Raw genomic sequence first — 6000 nt, 5'->3', positions numbered from 1 at the left:
CCCCCCTCCCACCCCCCAGTTAAAACGCCTTCACGTAGTCTACCTTCTCATGGCCAGGCAGCATGCTTTGTTTCCCAGCATGCTTTGCAGCACTCCTTGTAAATTGTGGAGTCAGTGTGTAGAGCGACTTGGGTGTGAGCTGTGGTCGATAGCAGCTCTTGAACGTCGTTTACTTACATGCAGTCAATTAAGGTTAAAGGATTAAGGTAAAAATTCCGCTTTCTGAAACACCACAGAGAAATCAATATATTGATGTGAGGCTTATTTAGCCAGCAGCAACATATGGGCTGTTGATTGGAATCAGCTTGTGTTAGAAGAGGGAAACCTTAAAAACCTGAAGGACTCCGGCCCTCGGGGACCAAGTTTGCCCACCCCTGGAACAGAGCATACTCAGAACACAAACCAAAGTTCCATTTAAAGAAGGCACCCCAATACGCATTTATTGACCCGATATTCGTGTTAGAAAAATACTTTTGGAGGCTCCATTTTGCCTGTGGACTGGAACCTTAATGAGCGTCAGTGCAAATGGCCGTGCTCCACATCCCTTCCTCCGCCCCCATCGTAATTGACCATTCTGAATCAGGCATAACGCGTCGCAAACTCATTTGTAAAGCTTGACAGGAAGTTTGCAGCACTTCCACAGCGAGATTAATGCGCGGCATTACGACGTTGGGTGGCTCGGCCCGTGAATCACAAGTTGAGCGCATGCCTGAGCTCAGCACTCTGAGGAATATAAAAGTGGCACCCTCCACCCCCCACCCCCCAACCCCCTCCTGCACAATAGCCTAACGTAAAGCTTTAAACTGCACTCCATCAAAAAGTGAGCGTCTCTCGAAACCGCTCTCCTTCCCTGGGGATGACTCGGCACTTTCTCCTGAGACTTGGAAGAAGACGAATGAGGTTCACGAGAAGTGTGCTCGACGTCAGGACGTCCCTCACTGTGACTCATCTGCAGGAATGTTACTGACTGCGTTTACATGCAGTCCTTTTCAAAAGCTGAATATTGGTAATATTCGGGTTTTGGAAGGCCATGTAAACGCACAAAACCCAAATAATACCCCAGGGTTACCCCTTTATTAACCCGAATATTTGGTGAAATAAACACATTCGGAATAACTTGATTGAACCCAGCGTTGATTATTTGCAAGGAATGTTGGTCGTTTGAGTACAGGAACTGCGTGTATGCGTGTGGCGGCCATCTTATGTTGCCACTCGCTAATGGGAGGGTTGCAATCACGTGATTCCGGCGGCGCGCGAAATTCAACTCTGGGGTCAGGAAGTAGGAAACACCCATTGAAAATGATGGAAAGCGACTATGCAAAAGCGTTGGGTGAGCCTGGGCGTAGCCGAAGCGCTCTAAAAATAGTCAAATATGTCCGATATGATCCTTACACTCTGAGGAAAAAAGATTTTTTCAGAACTCGTGTCGGATTTGCCTGATGTGGAGGCAAAATCCACATCACGAGCGACCTCGTCCTCCAGACATCGTACTGCACGGCTAGCCAAATGAAGGCGTATCAAAGCCTAGAGGCGTTCAACTATTTCGTGTGCGGTTTTTGTCGGCGAACTCGAAAGAAGCACTCAATGACTGCCGTCTTGTTTTTGCTCGGGTGATTCAGAATCATTCTCTTTTCATCTCAAATGTACATAAAACGTACCACTGGCGTCAGGCTACAAGCTAGCTGGCTAAGTGTCACGCTCTTAAACGACTTAAACGGTCAAACAGAGACTCACCAGTCACGTATCTACGTCCTGTAATTATGTAAACGTCTTGTGATTGAAGCAAGGCTTAAGTATAAGTATATCTTTCCATCCGTATGTTGTGGCCTTCCTGGAAGAAGGAGCTCAATTTAAGAACCACTCGTCGCGATAGCTAATGTAGCTAGCATTGCTAAAAACAAAGACACATTCACGTAGCATGGACACACAAGCTGTAGAACAAACTCCACATGGTGACATCGCGGTTAGCTATGTTTCCAGTAATATCACTTGGGCCTGTTGAGAGTTTTATTCAGCTATGTAAGTCGTTTCATTACTGAAGCCTTCCCATTCACAAAGTGATCACTGCATATGCGACTCACTTTCCCAGATTTCAGACCAAGGTTTGTAATCCAGGTCTGCGAGCAACTTTATGGGTTATTACTTTGGTTTGAATCAAGAAATGTATCAAATAAGCAACCCCGTATCTTTTTGACAAGATTCACAAGGCTATTATTTGGGCGCACAAAAAGCTGCAGTTATTGTTTAATAGCCGCTGCAAAGTGGGGGTCAACAGAGGAATGCGATGCCCTTCCCCCTCGTTCGCGGGAGCAGCGTAGCCCTATTGTCAACCGCAGGGCAAGCTTTTATTCATCGCATGTAATCCAGAGTCCAGAAGGAAAGAGTCTAGAGACAGATCATCTGGAGGCTCAACAGGGCTTGCAAGCCCGGCTTCTTCGTTTGAAAGCGCTTGTCACAGATTCAAGAAGCGCTTGCTTATGGTTTTTGTGTTCTTTATTTAGAAGCAGGCATGTGAAATGGATGTAGATTGCATATTTGAGGTGGTCAACGTCAAGCTTGTCCACGTTTATGAAGGACTTGTGTTTTTCATGTTTCGTGTGATCGTGGTGGTTTTATCCAAAAGCTTACACTGCATATGAGTTGAATTATGGGGCTCGTACTACTCGGGAAGTCGTCCAAATAAGTGCTATTGTGGGAAAAAATAAATAAATAAATGCAACGATCAACAGGATATTTGGCCAGGAGACACGAAAAACCTCAAACACCCATTTGAAACAGACATTGATGCCTAATGTTGAGCAGGAAGTCGGCTATCTTGGTATGTAGCGCGGCCATCTCAGATGAATTCGAGGCTTTGTACTTTGTTAGTGAGTTTGAAGAAGAAGGAGAAAAAAATCTGCCCAGACAGTGTTTTCAAAGATTAACACGAAACTGGGCGGACACATTCTGTATCAGAACAGCAAACATGAAAAAAGTCCCAAGAACCCATGCCTGAAACTGGACAGGAAGTGGTCCATTTTTATATAATGCTGCCATTTTAGCGCAAATTTCAAGCCTTGTATTTGGTTTGAAACTTTAAAAAGAGAGAGAGAAAGAGAGAGAGAAAGAGCGAAGCCCCCCGTAAGCCAGTTTCACAGATCAACATGAAATTGGGCACACGTCCACCAGAACAGGACACCAAAAAGCCTCAAGTGCCCAGAACGGAACAGGAAGTCGGCCATCTTGGTTAAAAGCACAGCCATTTCGGGCAAATTTGAAATTGAGGGCTTCAATATGGACAAACTCTTACAAAGGGAACAAATGTCTTTCTCTCTTTTGAATTATCCATGCTGAAAATTCTAGTTTGATAGTTTATGCGGCGTCTAAGTCTAAGTCCTTGTCCACTCACTTTTCCTGTCGATCAAACATCTTTGGCCCCTGTCCTGTTCTCCTGACAGAGGACATCTTTCCAGATGTCAAAACATGTCTCAAGAGGTGAAAGGACTTGGATGAAGAGTTCTTTGCCTCGGGACCTGACCATCTGGCTGATAATAATAATGATGATAATAATAATAATAATAATAATAATAATAATAAATTTACTTTTAAAGAAAGAAAAATGAGACCAAAAAATTGGGGCAAAAAAGTGAGACTTTTGATGAAGAAGTTGAGCACACAAGAGAATCCAAAAGGAGAACTCTTGCTGTGGTCAGGATGTAAACTCCTCAACAACATTCTTTTGAGTTATCGCCGCGTGCTCTCGATGTTTTAACTTGAATTCCTCAGGCTGTTGCCCTGCCAACACCCCGGCGGAGAAAAAGGCACACGTGCGTCGTTTGGCTTTTTAAATCACTGCCACTAACGCAAGGTTCAACTGGCATCCAGCCAAGATGGCGCCTGCGCAAGCGACTGAAGCCAAAGAATGAATTTCGACTTTTTCTTCTATCTACTCCATTTTTGCATCCGTACGGACAGTAAATGCGTCCTTTTGCCTCGAAACGCTTGTAAATCCACTTCCACCTGTCAGCTTTGGTTTTGGCTGAGTAAAATGCAATTGAATTAAGTACGGTAAACGTTCGCGTTTAATTGTTAACGCGACAGGGAAGTTGGCTTCCCTGCCAACAAATTCTTGGCCTCGTCTGAACCAAGATGTCCCGCCGCAGCGCAACTCTTTTTCAATCCACCTGCCATCCTATGAAGAGTTGTGCGTGCGGTTTCCAGAGTCGCTACAATTGACGCTTCTGTGGTAACAATTAAACAGTAGTGCAGCTTAGCCATGAAAAAGTCACACTTAATGAGTCAGGTTTCCATCCAATTGTTTCGAACAAAACGGACATGCGACTTCTGCCCGTTTCCATCTGTTGTTTTTGAGAGGGGACTCCGCCGCTGTAGGTGGCGCTATACACCATAGAGACGTGAAGCGACTGCCCCGTGCGATGACGTCGTATGAGTTTGCTTTTGTAATTCTTGTTAAGACGTAGCGTTTCTTTGCTGTTTTGCATCTAAAATTGCATTAATATTCGCTTCTTTAATCCATTCCAAAAAGATTTCATTTTCGTCGTCCCCCCAAACATACCTTACAGTTACTTTATCGTCCAAGATTGCTTTGGGACTACAAACATACGTGTGACGTCATATCCAGTCAAAACGTGCGACGTGTTGTTCCATAGCCCAAATTCGTATTTTCCTTTTTTCGATACGCTTCAAAATCCACCCCCTCTTTTTTTTGTGAATTTTGGGGCCTTTTTTTTCGAATTTCTAGCGTTTCCATTTCTAGTCAGTTTTATTTTCACATTTCTTGAAAATTCAAATCAAAATGGCTGGATGGAAACCCAACTATGTTGTAATTTTTGAAAAAGAAGACAAGCTATTGAATAGTCTAAAAATACTCAAGTAGCACTTTCCTGATTTATTGCTTTTTTTTCCCGTTACTGTGCATAATTTGGTAGATTTAACAATCTTCCAATTGCTTGTTTGTTTGCTTTTTAGAATGTACTGCTACGTTTGTCGGTTGTTGTTTTGCCATTTGCAATTTCAAATGCCATTAAATCTGACCGTGACAAAAACATGCCGTTTATTGCATCATCGTGAAGTGTCTGTACTTAACCATAACGTTACTGCTTATCAAGTGCCCTATTGAGGGGTCGCGCCATTTTGCAGTGGCGTCCGAATGTCCAGGGAGCGGAAATGTAGGGCACTCAAAATGACCCACAATGCACTCTGAAAAGTAGTGCACGTGGATGTTAATGAACGGGTTGATATAGACCACAATGCATTGCGGGTATGAAGACAACGCGGTGCAAGCAAAAGCGACGCATTCAATATTTACTACAGATATCATTCATTCGTTTTAGTTGAAAACATTTACATCAAAGGAACAAAAGTATAGTTTTAAAACATTTTCGTTCATAATAAATGGTCGGAGATTTATGCGCCGTAAGAGTTACGGTGGTCACGTGATTTTGCGTCGAGGAGAAAGTCGTGAGCTGCCTGTCGCAGCCGCCAAACAGGATGAGGGCGCGCTGCATATGAAGACACTATTTGATGTGCGCTAAGTTGTCAACGAGGGCTTGCAGGGGACGAGCAAGTTGTGGAGAGCCAACTTGAATAAGCGACACTCTTTTGGGGCGGAAAATGACCGTTGTTAAGAGAAATCAATCTTTTTGAAATTGCGAGAGGCCACTAGTACGTCTTCGGATGGATTTGGTGGAAGAAATGCTCCAGCAGTGTTCCTTGTTGTTCCGTATGAGTTGAGCGAAATGTGCGTGCGCGTGTTCCACGCGCGCTGGTGTGCTTTATTGCCTCCTTCCTGCCGACTTACTTTTTGGCACCCCGCTTGTGTTGAGAGCGTGTCGGGGGATGGGACGCCAACCCCAGGCTTCATTTGCACGGGTCACCTTGTTGTAAAAATGGGGGAGGGAGTGGGGAGGCGGGGTGACCTTCTCAGTGGGGGTTCTCTTCCTCCTTAATCTCACTCCGACTTCATGTTCAGCAGTTTGGCCTCCGCTTGCTGGAAGAGGA

The sequence above is a fragment of the Vanacampus margaritifer genome, chromosome 11, assembly GCF_051991255.1.
Source record: "Vanacampus margaritifer isolate UIUO_Vmar chromosome 11, RoL_Vmar_1.0, whole genome shotgun sequence".
Classification (NCBI taxonomy): Eukaryota; Metazoa; Chordata; class Actinopteri; order Syngnathiformes; family Syngnathidae; genus Vanacampus; species Vanacampus margaritifer.
This window is presented reverse-complemented; position numbering follows the sequence as displayed.